Genomic DNA, 20,681 nt, shown 5'->3' on the forward strand with positions numbered 1-20,681 from the left:
AGGGATGGTTGGTGTCAAAAGTACATAGGTATGTGGCAGGCCTTGCCTTTGGTTTTAAGTTGCACAAAATTATTGACCAAGTCTTTTCTGGTTAGTCGCGTTTTAAAAGGGTGGCGGCGGTTCGAGCCGAAAAGGATTGGCGGCGCCCGGTCTCTTTTGCATTGCTTCTGGATTTGGGGGAGCAGTTACCGGCAGTCTGCAGTATCGTCTTGGGAGATGCGTTTGTTCCGTTTAGCCTTTTCTTTGGCGTTTTTTGGGGCCATGCGATTGGGGGAGCTCGTTTTCTCTACTGTCAGGCGAGTTGGGGGGTTACTTGCGGAGGACGTTAATTTGGTCGGTGATAGGGTGGAGTTTCGCATCCGCCGGTCCAAGACGGACGTGGAGGGAAAAGGGTGCAAGGTAGTGCTCTACGAGATTCCGAGGTGTTTAATGTGCCTGGTTCGGTGTTTAAGGGAATATGGGGTGGCAAGAAAAACGGAGGTCTTGCCTTTGTTGGTGCATGCGGACGGTTCCTTTTTATCACGTTTTCAGTTTATGGCAATTTTCCGCAAGTGTTGGGATCGGTCAGGGGTGGGGAGTTCCAGGTATGCCAGTTACTCGTTTCGGATATGGGTGGCGACAGAGGGGGCGCGTTGGGGGCTGGGGGACGACGTGCTAAAAAATATCGGGCGCTGGGAGTCAATCAGGTTCAAGTCATATGTCCGGCCGGACAAATTGTAGTGCGGCGCAGCAGTTTTTGTTTCGTTCTTGAGGGTGCATAATGGCTTTTTGCTACTTGTTTCCTTTTCCTTTGCAGGCGAAGAATCGGCTTTAGTGTGGATCCTGGGACACTCATTAGTTTTTTGGGGAGCATTGCAGGCGTCAGTTAGACTGGACGGTCAACAGGTGGGTCTGGCTCGATCGGATGCAGTAGTAAGGTGGCTGGGGTGCAGGGGTACGGTATGGGGCAGTGTTTTGACCGAGTTTCACCGTTTTGTAAAGCTAGATAGGGCTCCGGATATCCTTGTGTTACACATGGGAGGAAACGATTTGGGAGTGCGCCCCCCTTTAGGAAACTAGTAAGGGATACTAAGTTTGATTTGCTGAGGTTGTGGGCTATGTTCCCAGAGTTGGTGACCGTATGGTCCGACATAGTCCCACGTAGGGTATGGCGCTGGGCTCGGTCAGTTGAGGCAGTGAATAGGGCCCGTATAAAAGTCAATCGGGTATTTTATGGCACGGAATGGGGCAGTGTCAGTCAGGTTTTTGGCGGGACGATGGAGTTTATCTCAATGCGGTTGACATTGACATTTGGTGTCTGGCCCTGCAGGAAGGGATTGAGACAGCGCTGGGTGTGTGGAGGGACGCGCAGTCTTAAGGGGATTAAGACCGTGCGTTTGTGGGGGGAAGTCCTTGGGGATAGAAAAAGGTGTGGTAAGCAGGAGGGGAGGGCTCCACGGTTGGGGCTGGACTCCCATGGTTGGTGGTTGCTTATTATGGTGGTCGTGTTAAGGGGCCATCAGTGGTGCCTCCGAGCTGACGCTCATCGGCTGGAGGCAAGATGGCCTACCCCGGACGGGGTTGTTATCATTGTTTGGGGCTTCAAGGACCTCCTCCTGTAGGTTTATGTTATACATATGGGGAATGGGTTGTTGTTCATATGATATTGCATATGGGTTAATGGGAATATTTATGTTATTTATTAAATGTATATGGTAAATAAAGCGGCTGCTGTGGCCGATATTAATCCAACCTGGTGTCTGTGTCCTTTTTGGGGGCTGGTAGGGTAGAAAAGCTGTAGGCCATTTGGGTGGGGTTTTAGTTAAGCAGGGTTACATCCGGGTCAGGTAAGTATAAAAGGGGCGAGTGAAATTTACCAATACCACCGTCATGTATAAGCCATTATTAATTATCTAATATCAGAGCACATTACAGGGCGGTGGCGTAGCCTGGGTTGCCAGCACCCGGGGCAAGCCAAGTATTGCACCCCCCAATCTGTGGCCACGCCTCTTTTACAGATAATGTAGTATATATCGCCTGCAGTCCTATGTAACAGCACTTATGACATAGTGATAACTCTCTGTGTACAGATAATGTAGTAGATGTCACCTGCAGTCCTATGTAACACCACAGATAACACAGCGATAACTCTCAGAGTACAGATAATGTAGTAGATGTCACCTGCAGTCCTATGTAACACCACAGAAACCACAGTGATAGCTCTCTGAGTACAGATAATGCAGTAGATGTCACCTGCAGTCCTATGTAACACCACAGATACCACAGTGATAACTCTCAGAGTACAGATAATGTAGTAGATGTCACCTGCAGTCCTATGTAACACCACAGATAACACAGTGATAACTCTCTGAGTACAGATAATGTAGTAGATGTCACCTGCAGTCCTATGTAACACCACAGATAACACAGTGATAACTCTCAGAGTACAGATAATGTAGTAGATGTCACCTGCAGTCCTATGTAACACCACAGATAACACAGCGATAACTCTCAAAGTACAGATAATATAGTAGATATCACCTGCAGTCCTATGTAACACCACAGATAACACAATGAAAACTCTTAGAGTACAGATAATGTAGTAGATGTCACCTGCAGTCCTATGTAACACCACAGATAACACAGTGATAGCTCTCAGAGTACAGATAATGTAGTAGATAGCACCTGCAGTCCTATGTAACACCACAGATGACACAGTGATAACTCTCACAGTACAGATAATGTAGTAGATAGCATCTGCAGTCCTATGTAACACCACAGATAACACAGTGATAGCTCTCTGTGTACAGATAATGTAGTAGATGTCACCTGCAGTCCTATGTAACACCACAGATAACACAGTGATAGCTCTCAGAGTACAGATAATGTAGTAGATGTCACCTGCAGTCCTATGTAACACCACAGATAACACAGTGATAACTCTGAGTACAGATAATGTAGTAGATGTCACCTGCAGTCCTATGTAACACCACAGATAACACAGTGATAGCTCTCTGAGTACAGATAATGTAGTAGATGTCACCTGCAGTCCTATGTAACACCACAGATAACACAGTGATAGCTCTCTGAGTACAGATAATGTAGTAGATGTCACCTGCAGTCCTATGTAACACCACAGCTAACACAGTGATAGCTCTCAGAGTACAGATAATGTAGTAGATGGGTGTGAGGCCCCAGATTTCAGACCACGCACAGTGTGACCTGAAGTCTGGGGCCAGGATGAGACAGTTTGGGCCAAATTCTATATCCACCCTCCCATTACTACAGAACACACAGGGTGATACAGCGCCTCATACCTCTTACATCCAGTGACGTCTCTCTGATGTAGATGTTCTCTTTCCTCATCTTCTCCTTTCAGACCAGACACCATTTTTCAGCCATTTCTCGTCTCTGAAGTTTGACAAAAAAAATCTTAGTTTACTACTTTTCCATCATCCTCCCATCTTCTGGACGAATCATCCTACCACCCCCAAAACTGTGCCACTGTGCTCCCCAATACTATACTGCAGAAACAGATAAACCCCCTAGTAATAGTAGTACCATGCAGATAGTGCCCTTTAATAATTATTGGTACACAGTGCCCTAAAATAACTGCGCCCAGCAAATAGTGCCCCTGACACTAATAGTGTAAACATAACGTCCCCCAAAAATAATTGTGGTAAGCTGACACTGTGCCAAGGTGCCCCCACTGTAATAGTGCCCCCAAAAGTCCCACCAATAGGAATAATTCTCTGCTAGAGCACACATGGTAGTAATAGTGCCCCAACATGTCCCCACTGTGCCCCAGAAGTAATAATGCTCCCATTGTGCCCATACTAGTAATCATGTTCCCCATAGACCCCCAGTAGTAATAAAGCCCACCATAATGCCCCCAGTAGTAATAATTCTCCTTATAATGTGCCAGTGCAAAAAATACCCCCTTTTAATGCCCCCCATTGAGCTAATGTCCCTATAGTGCCCCCATAATGTGCCAGTATAAAATACCCCCATAGTGCTCCTCTCCTCCTTGCTCCTAGTGCCCCCCATAATTTAGCAGTATAAAATGCCCCATATTTAGTGCCCCAGTAGATGCCCTCAGTTTCCCCATTATTTGCAAGTATAAAATACCCCTCCTTAGTGCCCCTATAGATGACCCCATAGTACTCCTCTCTCCCCTTCCCCATAGTACCCACCATAATGTGCCCCAGTATAAAATGCCCCTATACAGAGCCCCCCATATAAAATACTCCTTTGGGACCTCAGTAGATGCCCCCAATAATGTGCCAGTAAGATGTGTCCCATAGATGCCCCTACAGTGCCCCCAATAATGTGCCAGTAAAATGTGCCCCCATAGATGCCCCCACAGTGCCCCTCAATAATGTGCCAGTAAGATATGCCCCCATAGATGTGCAATAAGAGCACAGGCAGGACCGTGGTACGGTTACACTGACGCCACAAATTCTGCAGTGGGTCATGGATATAATAGTCTATTGTTTGTTCGTGATGCCAATTGCAACGTGCGCAGGGTACTGTCACAGGGCCCTTTAAGGTGTTGTAACTCACGTACCAGGTTAGGAATGCCAGAGTGGTGTAATGTCTCTGTATGGTAGTGGTAATGGTGTCAACGGTGTCTCCTACCTGGGTACGGCTGGACTCCTGGCTCACTTGCAATAAAATGAGTGTGGTGCTAGTAGGAGTAATAGAGGAATTTGCAGCAGAAATTGAGATCCAGACCTATGATAAAGTTCAAACTTGTCTTTACTGATTGTAACTTTCATCAAAGCAAGGTACAGCTTTAGTCTTAGGTCCCAGCAGGTATTGGCAATGGTTGGCAGGAATTTATCTTCTTCTCTATCAACCTGGAGCTTTGCAGGAAAGGACGTCTGCTTGTTAGCTCTATACTGTGGCAGGAATTAGGCTTCTGCACATTCTATCTTCTGCTGTCTGGGTACTGACTAGCTGAGGAGGGTATAGCTTCTCCTGGGTCTCTGGACTGTACTCACAGTTATCTTTACAGGGTATGATTTCTTCCTGAAACTGGAGTTGTCTGCTTGCTTCATCCAACCAACCGAGGCTGCAGGGCTCAGGCTGGGGATGTGATCAATGTCTCAGCCGAGACAAGATCCTGGTTTGGTTCCCTATATCTGGGAGCTCCTAACACGCACACCCTACCCCTAGCAGGGGGTGGGCGACACTCACTCTAACTTCCTTCCCTCCCCATGAGGCAGAATGTAGGCACAGCCCACTCTGCTCACAGGGGGGAAACTAAGCTGAAATGAACTATTCCAGCTTAGATATACTAAACTGAACCTAAGTCCTTGCTAACACATTGCTTCCACCTGCTGGTGAACATGGAAATTACAGCAATATACACTTAACATGGTTTATAGTGCACAGTTCTGAGGATATAATGTAAAATTACATCAGATGACAAAGTTAATGCTCTTAGGAGATTGTATCGGGGTAAAAGAGTTTAGTAAACCAACTCTGGGGTGTTACATTCCCCCTTACTTCGAGTTAAGCCACCCTCGGCTTATGCTTAGGAGGGGAGAGGAACCAGCTCTGGGGTACTAAAATAAGTACAAAGTGCTACATGTATTACACATAAGGACAAATGAAAACAAACACAAAACGGCTACCCTAGGTTCCTGCCCGGAGGAGTAGGGTGTCCTAAGTAACAGTTTCCCTCTCGGTACAAGCAGTGAACCAAAAGTCTGCACTAAGCAATCACTACTGACTAACTTTGAAGTATTCTGAGCTCTGTAAACGCCATAGGAAGCATGGGGGGGTCTCTACTCTGTAGTCCCACCATTATGTAATGAAATACTCGCAAATGGAAGGGTGGCTTTATCCTGTATTCCCTTCCCTGCACCAAAGTCAAAATATAAGGCTTATAGCACGATCACTATGGTGACTATGGGTAGCTTTAGTGGCTCTAAGGTTTGAGGCGCCATACCTCAGACAAAGGCTCAGAAGGGGAGGTATCAGCTTCTCTATGCACTTCTGGCAGTCACAGGAGGAGGGTATGATAATCCCATGAAACTCCTGGAAGTAACAGCTCAGGATGGGAGCAATCCTGAACACATAACAAGCGGAAAGGAGGCGTCAAAAACTCCTCTAACCTTTCCCGAAGCAGCGGGGTTACCTGTGTAGTTACTAGACCTGCCGGGACTTACCACTTGGTCCTACCCTGGGTACCTATGGGCATATAACACCGGGTGTAGGCCATTAATATTAAGCATCCAGATAGGCAGTCCGTATAAAGGGGGAGAGAACAAGAGCTGTAAAGCAAGGCACACAGAAGTAAGGTGATACATATCTGGCTAAGTGCAAAGGTTAAAGGGATTCGGTCATCAGATTTAACCCCTCTAACCTAAACATATGCTCATGTCCAGACTAATAAGAATCCTAAGCTGGCCTTATTAAACCTCACTGTGGCTCTACTTGCCCAAAAAACAGGTTTTTATAACCTGTCAATCACTTATTTAAGGTACCCAAGGGGAGGTCCGTTAATACAGGGTGCCCGGCCGCACCCCTCGCCGTGTGGTGCCCAGCGCCGCCTTCCCTGTCTTTAGTGCCGCCTTCCCTGTCTTCAGTGCCGCCTTCTACAGCTCAGCGCCGCCTCCGCAATCCTCCCCGTCCCTCTGCCAGATCCCGCGCCTGCGCACTAGGCTCAGCCAATCTGCAGGTCATATCAGGGTTGAGCGAAGTGCGCATCAGGCCGGCGCATGCGCACTTCGCTCAACGAAGCCGCTGCCAGGAGTCAGACTGAGCCTAGAGCGCAGGTGCGGGATCTGGCAGAGGGATGGGGAGGATTGCAGAGGCGGCGCTGAGCTGTAGAAGGCGGCGCTGAAGACAGGGAAGGCGGTGCTGGGCACCGGACGGCGAGGGGTGCGGCCAGGCACCCTGTATTATTGGACCTCCCCTTGGGCACCTTAAGTAAGTGATTGACAGGTTATAAAAAACTGTTTTTGGGGCAAATAGAGCCACAGTGAGGTTTAATAAGGCCAGCTTAGGGTTAGTCTGGACATGAGGATATGTTTAGGTTAGAGGGGTTAAATCTGATGACAGAATCCCTATAAGTGCAATTTCACAATAGGTGCACGAGGGTCACATTGCGGCACCTAGAAGAGAATACACACAATGGGCATATTATACTTGAACGTTGCATAACCTGTAAACAATAGTGCATGAACAGTGCAATAATATCACAAAGAGCTCGGGTGCACGTTTGAGTCTATCCTTTGGGTGCTTGTAACATTGCAGTAACCATTTTGGAAAACAATGCAAATACGTTATACATTTATTAGTGCAGTAATATGCTCAAAAATGACCTGAGTCCTTTTACTTGAAGTACTTGATGTAGAATCCTCTGGAAACAGGCAAAAGTCAATTGTAATCCGCAGGAATAATAAAGTTAATTATGATCCATTAGGCGGTATAAAACGTCATATAAAACACATAAAAGCAGCATAATGAGAACCGTAGTTCCATGAGGCTATCAAGTAACAATGTGCAAACTTTGGCACAACCTGGGGTGTGAAAGGTTGTTGAAGGTAAAGATGGGGTTAAATGTAGTTGAAGATGGGGGAGTCCTCACAAGCCATGTCCATCCTGGTGAAGAACAAACAAGGGCAACACACACTAAACAAATGGCCAACAGTTCTTCACCCTTCAAGTGTAGTCCATGTTGTGGCTCCTAATAGTCCTTTGTTTTTAGAAAAGGAAGGCATTTAGAGAAGGACGTGCAGGTCCTTCTCGCTGCTAGAGCTACTGAAGCTCATTAGAGGGCGCTCTTGCCTCTGGTAACTTAGTTTTGCAGCTGTAGTGGTGCGCCCCTGCCCTCTGGTGATGTCTTTTGGAACTGGCTGTGCAGTCAGCCTGGTGAATGCAGTTGTGACACGCTGCAGACCGGGATCCCTAGCCGTTGCAGAGGTGGCTAATACCTCCGGGTAAAAGGGCTCTGGCAGGCAAAATGGGGGTGCCTGGGGCAGCTTCCAGGGCAGTACGTTAGGCTGTACCCTGGGGTTGAAGGTCAATACAGAGTTATTAATCTGGCCCACCCGTAGGGTTGTTGATGCGGCCAGGTCAGGGATGAGGGGCTCCGGTTCTGGCTGGAGTTGTTCTTTGAACCTCATCCTGCCATCTTGGGTCTCTTGTAAACAGCGGATTCTCCCTGCAGAGCCTGGGTCTTCCTGCCAGGTCTCTGGGGTAACTGCAGGGGATAATGGCTTGGCAAGTAAGGTTACACCAGCAGCAAACGGGCCTTGGATGGAGCGCATGGGGGTATACTCCACCTGATCCCCTGCGTACAGGTTGTGGCCCACAAATATTTCTTCCCCACTGTAATTGTCATGCAAGAATCCAACTCCTCTCTCCACTGCGAACCAGAGTATGGTCCCAGTGCGCCTGATGAGCTTTGGGTCACCGGGCCGTGGGTCATCTAGAACCTGCTTGACCCATTCCTCTATGGCGGACTTGTATTCCCAGGCCGCCTGGGCGTGAGCGGTGATCTCTAATGGGACCTCAGGATTGAGGCGTCCCGCTCTGGAGGAGTTGGTTCTGTGTGCGTAGCGGAGCTGGCTTGGGCCTACCAGGGGTATCAGAGTCCACTAGGCCTGATGCAGGGGCAGCTTCAGACCAAGCCTGGGCCTCAGAGAGCGCGATTGCAACTACCTGATGTTGCGGGCATGGGCCGGTTCCGGTGCCTCCTGGTGGTCATCTGGGGCTTTAGGTGCCGTCAGCGGTGCAGGCTAGTCCAAGGCCTGGGCGACTTGGTCGGCGGTGTCTTCCGCGGGAGCAGGTTCAGAAACGGCGGCCATCTTGATTTGGTCAGCGGCGGCTGTCTCTCCACCAGTCGCGTGCAGGGGCCAGCTCTCTTCCTGAGCTGGGAGACCCGGATCTCTGGTAAGGTAGCCTCGTAGACTAGCTCTCCTTGTATCGCCATCTGGTCCCACTTAGGTGATGGGAGCGCCATATTTTCATGAGGGCGGAGCCCAGAGGGAGGAGTCTGCACTCCCCTGGCTCACATTGCAAAGTTCTTAGTGGGCAGGCTTGAGTGTTCTCACTTCTAGGGGGCGTATTCAGCATTTTCGCGCTCTTGAGCGGGCGTTCTTGAGTTTTCCCGCTCTGAAAGGCATGAAGAAGTGGCTCCATTACACAAATATGGCGAATTAACCGTTTGAGTGCTGGTGCGCACTGTGTAGCACTTTCTGGCACAGCAATTAAGTCAATAAAGTAAATTTTTAGGGTTTTGCACAATCCTCAGGCCTTGTAGCAGTGTTAAACATGCAATTTGATCCTGTTGGCACACAATTGGATCAGGTTCTGTTGGCACAGAGTTGGATCCAGTTATGGCAGGGATAGGCACGCAATTCGATCCGATCCTGTTGGCACACAGCTCGATCCTGTTCGTGATGGCAAAAATGCAATAAGAGCACAGGACCGTGGTAGTTTTGTTTGTGACGCCAATTGCAGCGTACGCAGGGTACTGTCGCAGGGCCCTCTAAGGTGTTATAACTCACGCCCCAGGTTAGGAATGGCAGAATGGAGTAATGTCTCTGTATGGTAGTGGTAATAGTGTCAACGGTGTCTCCTACCTGGGTATGGCTGGACTCCTGGATTCTGGCTCACTTGCAATAAATTGAGTGTAGTGCTAGTAGGAGTAATAGAGGGATTTTGCAGCAGAAATTGAGATCCAGACCTTTCATCCAAGCAATGTACAGCTTTAGTCTTAGGTCCCAGCAGGTATTGGCAATGGTTGGCAGGAATCTATCTTCCTCTCTATCATGTACCTGGAGCTTGCAGGAAAGGACGTCTGTTTGTTAGCTCTATACTGTGGCAGGAATTTGGCTTCTGCACTCTCTATCTTCTGCTGTCTGGGGACTGACTAGCTGAGGAGGAATATGGCTTCTTCTGGGTCTCTGGACTTTACTCACAGTTATCTTCTCAGGGATACTTTCTTCCTAGAACTGGAGTTTTCTGCTTGCTTCATCCAACAGAGGCTGCAGGGCTCAGGCTGGGGATGGTGATCAATGTCTCAGCCGAGACAAGATCCTGGTTTGGCTCCCTATATCTGGGAGCTCCTAAAATGCACACCCTACCCCTATCAGGGGGTGGGCTACACTACTCTAACTTCCTTCTCTCCACATGCTGCAGGATGTGGGCACAGCCCACTCTGCTCAAGTGCTCAAGGGGGGGGGGGGGGGGGGGGGGGGAGAGCTAAGCTGGAATGAACTATTCCAGCTTAGATATACTAAACTGAACCTAAGTCCTTGCTAACACATTGCTGCCACCTGCTGGTGAACATGGAAATTACAGCAATATACACTTAACATGGTTTATAATGCACAGTTGTGAGGATATAATGTAAAATTACATCAGATGACAAAGTTAATGCTCTTAGGAGATTGTAGTGGGGTAAAAGAGTTTAGTAACCCAACTCTGGGTGTTACAGATGCCCCGCCCCCCCAATAATGTGCCAGTAAGATGTGCCCCCCCATAGATGCCCCCCCAATCATGTGCCAAAAAGAAGTGCCCCACCATTGATGGTCCCCCAATCCTGTACCATATAAAAAAAAAAATACTTATACTTACCTCCATGGCAGCGATGCAATGCAGGCCTCTTCCGACCTGTGTACTGCGCTGTACGGCCCAGACGGCGCAATGACGTCATCGCCCTGCCTGCACCGACCTCTGATAGGCTGTACGCACTAGCCCTGCATCCTATCAGAGGAATGGGGAAGGGAGACGCCTCTCCCTCCCCTGCCCTGCAGCACATCTATCTGTATACAGATGACTATGGGGATGAGCGCTAACGGCCCCCCCACCCTACGCCACTGTTATAGGGGGAAGTATAAGAGGATCGGACTATAACTCCCAGCTTGTCCAAGCCGTTATTATATAATATCAGAGTAGACTACAAGAGGAGGTATAAGAGAAGACTATTATATAATATCAGAGTACATTATAAGAGGAGGTATACAACTCCCAGCATTGTAATGTACCCTGATATTATATATCATATAATGGCCTGGACATGCTGAGAGTGGTAGTCCTCTCCTCTTATACCTCCTCTTGTAATGTACTATGATATTACATAACAATCTGGACATGCTGGGAGTTGTAGTCCTCTCCTCATACCTCACAGAAAAAATGCACCACACGGATATGCCACTGACTATACTGCCAAAAGTCTCAGCTTTTAATATCTGCATTTATGACTAGCCAGTATAGTCAGTGGCATATCCGTGTGGTGCATTTCTTCTGTGATTTATGATTATATGTTCATCCGCACAATGCTCCGTTTTGTGTAGGATGCCTTTGTGGTGCATGTGGACCGCGCCGACATCCTCCACCGTATGCAAAATATTTTTTGCTGGGGATAGTCGTTTGCTGCGGTCCACATGCGGTGGGGCTGCTCCCCCAATGAAAAACACGCTACAGTGTTAGGGGTTGAGCAGCTCCCCCAGATTTGCCACTATATTTCTGTGTTTTTCTCTCCTCATACCTCCTCTTGTAATGTACTCTGATAGTACATAACAGGAGGTATAAGAGGAGAAGACTACAACTCTCAGCATTTCCCTGGCACTTACATTGAATCCATACTTCTTCACATGCATGGCTGGTCTTCTTCATTACTTTACTGCACTGCTGAGCTCCGCCTCCTGTTCTGGTCACATGATGGTGAGGTCATCGCAGGTCCTTCATCCCCTCTTCTCTACTGAGCTCCGCCTCCTGCACCTGACATTATGGCAGGTCCTGTCAGCACTGGGTAATGATTTCTCTTATACAGGTCCTTCTAAAAAAAATTAGCATATTGTGATAAAGTTCATTATTTTCTGTAATGTACTGATAAACATTAGACTTTCATATATTTTAGATTCATTACACACCAACTGAAGTAGTTCAAGCCTTTTATTGTTTTAATATTGATGATTTTGGCTACAGCTCATGAAAACCCCAAATTCCTATCTAACAAAATTAGGATATTTCATCCGACCAATAAAAGAAAAGTGTTTTTAATACAAAAAAAGTCAACCTTCAAATAATTATGTTCAGTTCTGCCCTCAATACTTGGTCGGGAATCCTTCTGCAGAAATGACTGCTTCAATGCGGGGTGGCATGGAGGCAATCAGCCTGTGGCGCTGCGGAGGTGTTATGGAGGCCCAGGAGGCTTCAATGCGGCGTGGCATGGAGGCAATCAGCCTGTGGCACTGCTGAGGTGTTATGGAGGCCCAGGATGCTTTAATGCGGCGTGGCATGGAGGCAATCAGCCTGTGGCACTGCTGAGGTGTTATGGAGGCCCAGGATGCTTCAATGCGGCGTGGCATGGAGGCAATCAGCCTGTGGCACTGCTGAGGTGTTATGGAGGCCCAGGAGGCTTCAATGCGGCGTGGCATGGAGGCAATCAGCCTGTGGCACTGCTGAGGTGTTATGGAGGCCCAGGAGGCTTCAATGCGGCGTGGCATGGAGGCAATCAGCCTGTGGCACTGCTGAGGTGTTATGGAGGCCCAGGATGCTTTAATGCGGCGTGGCATGGAGGCAATCAGCCTGTGGCACTGCTGAGGTGTTATGGAGGCCCAGGATGCTTCAATGCGGCGTGGCATGGAGGCAATCAGCCTGTGGCACTGCTGAGGTGTTATGGAGGCCCAGGATGCTTCAATGCGGCGTGGCATGGAGGCCATCAGCCGGTGGCACTGCTGAGGTGTTATGGAGGCCCAGGATGCTTCAATGCGGCGTGGCATGGAGGCCATCAGCCGGTGGCACTGCTGAGGTGTTATGGAGGCCCAGGATGCTTCAATGCGGCGTGGCATGGAGGCAATCAGCCTGTGGCACTGCTGAGGTGTTATGGAGGCCCAGGAGGCTTCAATGCGGCGTGGCATGGAGGCGATCAGCCTGTGGCACTGCTGAGGTGTTATGGAGGCCAGGATGCTTCACTGCGGCGTGGCATGGAGGCAATCAGCCTGTGGCACTGCTGAGGTGTTATGGAGGCCCAGGAGGCTTCAATGCGGCGTGGCATGGAGGCAATCAGCCTGTGGCACTGCTGAGGTGTTATGGAGGCCCAGGAGGCTGCAATGCGGCGTGGCATGGAGGCAATCGGCCTGTGGCACTGCTGAGGTGTTATGGAGGCCCAGGATGCTTCAATGCGGCGTGGCATGGAGGCAATCAGCCTGTGGCACTGCTGAGGTGTTATGGAGACCCAGGAGGCTTCAATGCGGCGTGGCATGGAGGCAATCAGCCTGTGGCACTGCTGAGGTGTTATGGAGGCCCAGGATGCTTCGATAGCGGCCTTAAGCTCATCCAGAGTGTTGGGTCTTGCGTCTCTCAACTTTCTCTTCCCAATATCCCACAGATTCTCTATGGGGTTCAGGTCAGGAGAGTTGGCAGGCCAATTGAGCCCAGTAATACCATGGTCAGTAAACCATTTACCAGTGGTGTTGGCACTGTGAGCAGGTGCCAGGTCGTGCTGAAAAATGACATCTTCATCTCCATAAAGCTTTTCAGCAGATGGAAGCATGAAGTGCTCCACAATCTCCTGATAGCGGCTGCATTGACCCTGCCCTTGATAAAACACAGTGGACCAACACCAGCAGCTGACATGGCGCCCCAGACCATCACTGACTGTGGGGACTTGACACTGGACTTCAGGCATTTTGGCATTTCCCTCTCCCCAGTCTTCCTCCAGACTCTGGCACCTTGATTTCCGAATGACATGCAACAGTCCAGTGCTGCTTCTCTGTAGCCCAGGTCAGGCGCTTCTGCCGCTGTTTCTGGGGAATGCGGCACCTGTAGCCCATTTCCTGCACACGCCTGTACACGGGGGCTCTGGATGTTTCTACTCCAGACTCAGTCCACTGGGATTAATACGATAGGGCTCGACCACTCATCGGTGGATTCCTCAATGACCCCTAATTCGAGCATGCGCCTGACCTCAGAGGATACCGCTCTTCTGGTATCCTGTAGGGCTTTATATTAATCTTACTGTGGGGCTCAGTTCTCACATAATGTTTTATCAGGTGGGTACGGCCTGGTAGGTCAGAAAACCTTCTTCTATTTTTTTGTAGAAACTCCTTTACTTCTTGTTTCTGGTGCCCTGACGGCGCCTCACAGATTTTTACCAGGGGAATTGGTTGCGACACCTCCTTAGTCATAGTCTGTGTGGTTAAGGATTCCCAAACTTTCCACGGCTTGACCGGATTGACATGGTAAATCTGGAAGGGTTTTCTCCTACCTGGTTGGTGCACCTTATAATTCACCTCGCCCCACTTTTTCCACAATCTCGTAGGGACCCTGCCATTTTTCCAGAAATTTGCTTTCTACGGTGGGACCTAAAAATCAGGACCCTGTCCCCGGAATTAAAGCCCCTTATCCTGGCAGGTCTGTTATAGACTCTGCTTTGAGCCTCCTGAGCTCTTTGCAGATGCTCTTTAACAATGGGAATCATGGCCGCTATTCCGTCTTGCATTTGAACCACATGTTCGATGACACTTTTATAAGGAGTAGCCTCGGTCTCCCAGGTCTCGTTGGCCACATCTAGTAAACCCCTTGGGTGACGGCCATATACTAACTCAAACGGTGAAAACCCTGTAGACGCCTGGGGCACCTTTCTGATGGAAAACATAAGGTAGGGTAGCAGGCAATCCCAGTCACGGCCATCTTTTTCTACATCTGCTTCAGGGTTTTGTTGAATCTCTCAATTAGCCCATCTGTCTGGGGGTGGTACACAGATGTACGTATTTGGGTGATTTTAAACAATTTGCATAATTCTTTCATGACCTTTCCACATAAAGGGTGTACCCTGGTCTGTGAGAATTTCTTTAGTGATCCCTGCGAGGGAGAACATGTAAAATATTTTTCAGCCATTTTAGTGATGTAAAATATTTTTCAGCCATTTTGACCCTTTTTTCCGTTACAATTTTTTTTTCTATTTTAATAGTATGGGCGTTTTTGGTCGCAGTGATACCCATGATGTTTATATTTATTGTTATTTAGGTATTTATTTTTTAATTATGCGGAAAGGGGGGTGATTTAAACTTTTATTTTTTTATATATATTTTAAAACATTTTTTGTGATGATTTTGTGGCCCATATATGAGCCTATAAATTATGTTTTTTAATTTTGTTCTATCAGGAATTTTTAAAATGCTATTTAAACTCAATATTGCTCATTTCTTATCCTGGCCTGCCATCTGGTGGCCAAAATAAGAATTGCAGCATGATCACTTTCAGCCTTATCAGCGAGGCTAAAAGTGTTCAATGCAATTACCGTTGCCCCAATTGGCCACGTTGTTTTTTGCCTTTTTAGATACCATGATCTCCCTTGGTCACAGCATCTAAAGCATTTAATTACCGTGATCAGCATTATTGCCGGTCAGGGTAATTAGCCGCAGGTTTCTGTTGTTTGAAACATCAGAGACCTGCCGGCCATGGCACCCGCTGCACGTGCAAGCGGGCGCCATGTTTACACATCGCTCCAGCACTGTACATGTACAAGGCTGGTAGTGAAGGGGTTAATGAGCTTTGCATAGTACCTGCAGCTTTAACCCAAGACATAAAGCACCAACTTGTCACGCCGTTGCCCTTAGCAACTTGCTGTTGCCCATATCCTCCACCAATTGTAAGGGGTTGCTCTCTCAAGCAGGGCGGCGATGACAGATTCCTTCGCAGACGACAAGATTAAAGACCAAACGATGCTTTATTTTATGGCACTTTGGCAGTTACAGGTGAACCCAGTTATAACTCACTGGGGAAGATGAGGTTCCAGCATCACCAAAACATAAACCAAACAAAATAAACTCCTGCCCGTCTGGGCTCTAGCTAATACAGATTTGTTTCTAGCTCGCCTATTAAGCGCAGGTCACACTCAGAGAATCAGGCATCTCTAGCCAGCAAGGCAGCCAGCTTCCCAGACTTCTTCCAGGCATAACGCCTTCCCAGACTGACAGCCTGGGATGTGCTTTTATTTCCCCCTAACAATCCCATCTGGACTGCACCTGAAGATCCCTCAGGCTAGCAGAAAACATGCCCTGGAATGGGGGTGGACTGGGGAGGACCCACTACCAAACCTACCTTCCCAGTCCAAATAAAATCCAGCCCTTGAACTTTAACAAAAAATAGCTCCAGCAACTACGTTTTCTGAAGCCAGCGCCATCTTCCTGGATTTTACTTACCTCACCCAGTTGAGGATACACACCCCTTCCAGGACTTTACCGTACACTTTACCACAGTTTTAAATGTTGAGGAATTTGTGTTTTTTCGTTTCATTATCCGTGCCCCGGGGTGGGGGTGTGTGTTGGGGTGCAACGATCAGAAGAGTCCTGGAGATGAACTGAGCTGGACACTACACCATGTGTATAGCTGGGGGACAGTGCGAGGCTTCTCACGTATCACATTCATTGCAACATTGTTGCAGCTGTATCAAAAGTAACAAGAGTCTTGCTCCGCCCATTCTAGTATGAGGGGCTGGAGGATGATGGAGGATACAATCACACCTGCCATTCTTTACCTCAAGGGTTCACAATATTCCTATTCCACACAAACTATAACACCTATCATCCTTGTCCTCCAGAGTGCACAAGCTAACCTTTTGACATGCATGATTTTGGCGTTTGGAGGTCCCCAGTTGTCAGTGACCTCGTCGTCTTTAAGCTCACGGTCATTGTCCACCCCATAGTCACTGCCTCACCCTCCATCCGTTTTTACTGTCAGTCCCCGCCCATACAATTTGCACAAATCACTATCTCTGGCTGATCCCCATTTACTTAAACTGTCATGATCAACGTGTCTATAGTCGGAGGCATCTCTGACAACCACCTGCAAGTCACATGATCACTGTAACCCCGTCCCCGTCTGCTTTAAAATCATCAGAAATTACGACATGTGCGGCGCGTGCTCCATCCTGATGAGCGAAGATGTTGTGTTCACGTTCTGGACGCGAGTGCGGTCTAGCGCTGTGAATCTAAAGGCAGGGGGCGTCATTATGAAGCTCCGTAGCGGTGCTGGAACCACATAAACCCGCCTCCTGGTGCTCGAATAATTCATTTGCATAATTTTAAACGTTCATTTTCAATCATGCCACCGACAGACATAAGACGGGTATCGTCTTAATCAGCGTCATCAACCCTACCAGGCACATAGGGTTGATCCAGGTGACAGAGCAGCTTTAAGGACAAATGTCCAGACGCGTTTCCGTGCAACGTTCAAGGTGCCGATCGGTCATCAGGGGACATAGTAGCAAGAAATAGTAATCTGTACAATATGGCTGATGTGCAGCTAATAACTGCCGAAATCGCTCCCCCGATTAGTCACCTGACCTGCAGATGCATCTAATGAACAGTAGGGGGCGGAAGTAATTGGATATGCAGTTCAATGGGCCCCCGTATACACGCATATCCCCAGGGGGGGTTCCAAGGTTGCAGATGACCCCAAGATAGGAGGGACCCCGGAGGAAAGTGGCCCAACTGGGTGTTGTCCCCAACCGAGTGGATGTAAGGACCAAGTGACGGTATTGAGGGACGTTACATCTTTCTGGGGGTTTCTATCCCATATCCGGGCTCTAGGGACGTACGGGATCGCCCCCCATCGGGACTGCCATTCTGTTTGTGGGCCCGGATATAATGACTCCCTGCATTCTGACCTATCACAGGCCTGAGGAAACTGCATAAATAACAATTCCCCAAGCTCCTGGAGACAATGCAAACAGACTGTATACTGCCATACAGTAATCAAAAGATAGTGCCGTACATTTCCCAGGCTGTGCCCAAATGGTCCCCACCATACACCGCAAAACCTGCATGCGCTATCTAATATATAAAGCTGAGTGTATGTCCGCTAATGGAGTCCCCACCATCGCATTTACAATCACACATATTTGGCGCACAGGTACGTCAGGTGTCCGGGAAGGTTGTAGACCGGGTCTCAGCTCTCTAGGACGTACCGTTCCTGAGATATTCCCCCCCCCTAAAAATGCAAATATGGCACATCACATGACCTACATTAGCCAATAGAAGCCTGCAGGACTTTCTCTTCCTATCCCAACTGCCATACACACGGTCACATGACCCTTATCAGCCAATAGAAGCTCGCAGGCCCTTAGTCTACACATACACACAGTTTTACTCCTGGTTTCCAGCTATTTTTCTTCACTGCTGTAGGTCAGCTTCAAAGGGGCAGTCGCTGTGGAGGTCTCTGTTAAGGGGGCCGGGAATGATGGAGGTCAGTTAAGGGGAATGTAACCTATGGTCAGTGATAAGAGTGGGGGCTTTAGAGGTCACTGTTTAGGGGGCGGGCCCCTGTAGAGGTCACTGTCAAGGGCTATGGAACTCACTGTTAAAGGGGCAGGCTGCTGTGAAGGTCAAAGTTAAGGGGGTGGGCTGCTGTGGAGGTCTCATTTTAAGGACACTGTGGGGGGGGGGGCAGTGTTAAGGGGTGCGGGGCTGTGGAGGTCACTGTTATGGGGGATACTGTCAATATCTTTTAACCACACACAACCATTAAACTAAATAGATGAAATATACCCGCCTGTGTCCTTCTGCTAGTTGTAAATGATAGCCCCATACTGGGCCTCTATAGAAGTGCCATATAAGCCCCAAATAATAAAAACAGCCCTATCCGTGTCAATACAACAAAACCAGACACATCAGTTCCCATAAATAGTACCAGCACTTCTACCACCACTGGGCAATATACCGCCATATAGTGATCAAATAATAGCTTCATACAATGCCTGTATAGTGTTGTCATATAGACGTATCAGTGCCAAAATAATAGAGCCAAGCAGGTCAGTGCTAATATAACAAAACACAATATATTAGAACCAGAACTCACACCACAGCAGTGTAATATACTGCCATATAGTGAACAAATAATAGTCTCATACATTACAGCGCTATGCTGTGTCCAAATAGTCCCATCATACACCATGATACCAGCATGAAGTGTTTCCCATTAATGCAAACCGCAGCCCCATACAGTGCCTATATAATAGCGCAATATAGTACCTACAATAAAAACACTGACCATATCAGCGCCAGTATAACAGCACCAAGTGTATCAGTGCCAATATAACCATCTATAAAAGTGCCAGGCTGTCCGATACACGGTGGCAGTGGCTTTTAAGGAAGCTGCATTACAAAGCTTCGGAGCAGACATTCTCGCCCCAGGAGACATGCCCAGTGAGTAGTAGTGGATAGACATTAGACAGTCCTATACGGCTGACACATACAGTATGCCGCACATAGCGGCCAGATGGAGGCCAAAAGGTCAGTCTGGCCTCCGCCTGATGAATGGGAGGCTATGGACACGCTGACGTACACTCCAGTCCACCATTCATTCAATCCCTGGTTTGCCCGTTCACTCAGTGCTCCGCTTGCTCAGTGCTCCGCTTGCTCAGTGCTCCGCTTGCTCAGTGCACTCAGCCACTTTATGATGAATTTGCAAAATGTGCTTCCTAAAAATAATATTTCAGGTCTTATCATGAAAGCGACATGAACATCCTGGAGCGGAGGAAATGGAGGCAACATGGCGTCCAGAGTGTAACGTGTCACCCTCTCCGGGTCTGCACACCATTCACAGACAGAGCAATGCAGGCGCCAATACATATGCAACCGGGCGGGTGACATTACAGAGCACCTGTCCGCAGGATGAAGCTTATTAAACAAGAAATACTGCAGAGTAGGGTTGATCCTGCTGATTAAAATGACTTCTGTCTTGTGAAAATCGGCATAGCGTTTCCGAGAAAAAAAGACTTCCATTCTTTATGCACAGTGTGGCGGTATCATGTTTTATCAGACTTCTGTCACAATCTCCACAGTGACCTATATTATGTATTCACTGCAGAGCCGACCACCAGGCTCTATCAGAAGAACATACTGGGAGGTTGTCAGAGAATAGCCAAAAATGCATCCAATCCAGAAAATACCAGACAGGAGGGGGTGCAGCTTCTCTCTACCTCTGCGTATATCAGACTGCATGTTGTGAGGGGGAGGAGCAGTATTATAGCAGTTATATTCCTGTACATAGGAGGCAGTATTATAGCAGTTATATTCTTGTACATAGGAGCAGTATTATAGTAGTTATATTCTTGTACATAGGAGCAGTATTATAGTAGTTATATTCTTGTACATAGGAGCAGTATTATAGTAGTTATATTCTTGTACATAGGAGGCAGCATTATAGTAGTTATATTCTTGTACATAGGAGCAGTATTATAGTAGTTATATTCTTGTACATAGGAGCAGTATTATAGTAGTTATATTCTTGTACATAGGAGCAGTATTATAGTAGTTATAGTCTTGTACATAGAGGCAGTATTATAGTAGTTATAATTCTTGTACTAGGAGCAGTATTATAGTAGTTAGATTCTTGTACATAGGAGCAGTATTATAGTAGTTATATTCTTGTACATAGGAGGCAGTATTATAGTAGGTTATATTCTTGTACATAGGAGCAGTATTATAGTAGTTATATTCTTGTACATAGGAGCAGTATTATATAGTTATATTCTTGTACATAGGAGCAGTATTATAGTAGTTATATTCTTGTACATAGGAGTAGCAGTATTATAGGAGTTATATTCTTGTACATAGGAGGGGCCAGTATTATAGTAAGATTATATTCTTGTACATAGGAGCAGTATATACGTAGTTATATTACTTGTACATAGGAGCAGTGTTATAGTAGTATATTCTTGCACATAGGAG

This window comes from Bufo gargarizans, chromosome 3, assembly GCF_014858855.1.
Source record: "Bufo gargarizans isolate SCDJY-AF-19 chromosome 3, ASM1485885v1, whole genome shotgun sequence".
Taxonomy (NCBI): domain Eukaryota; kingdom Metazoa; phylum Chordata; class Amphibia; order Anura; family Bufonidae; genus Bufo; species Bufo gargarizans.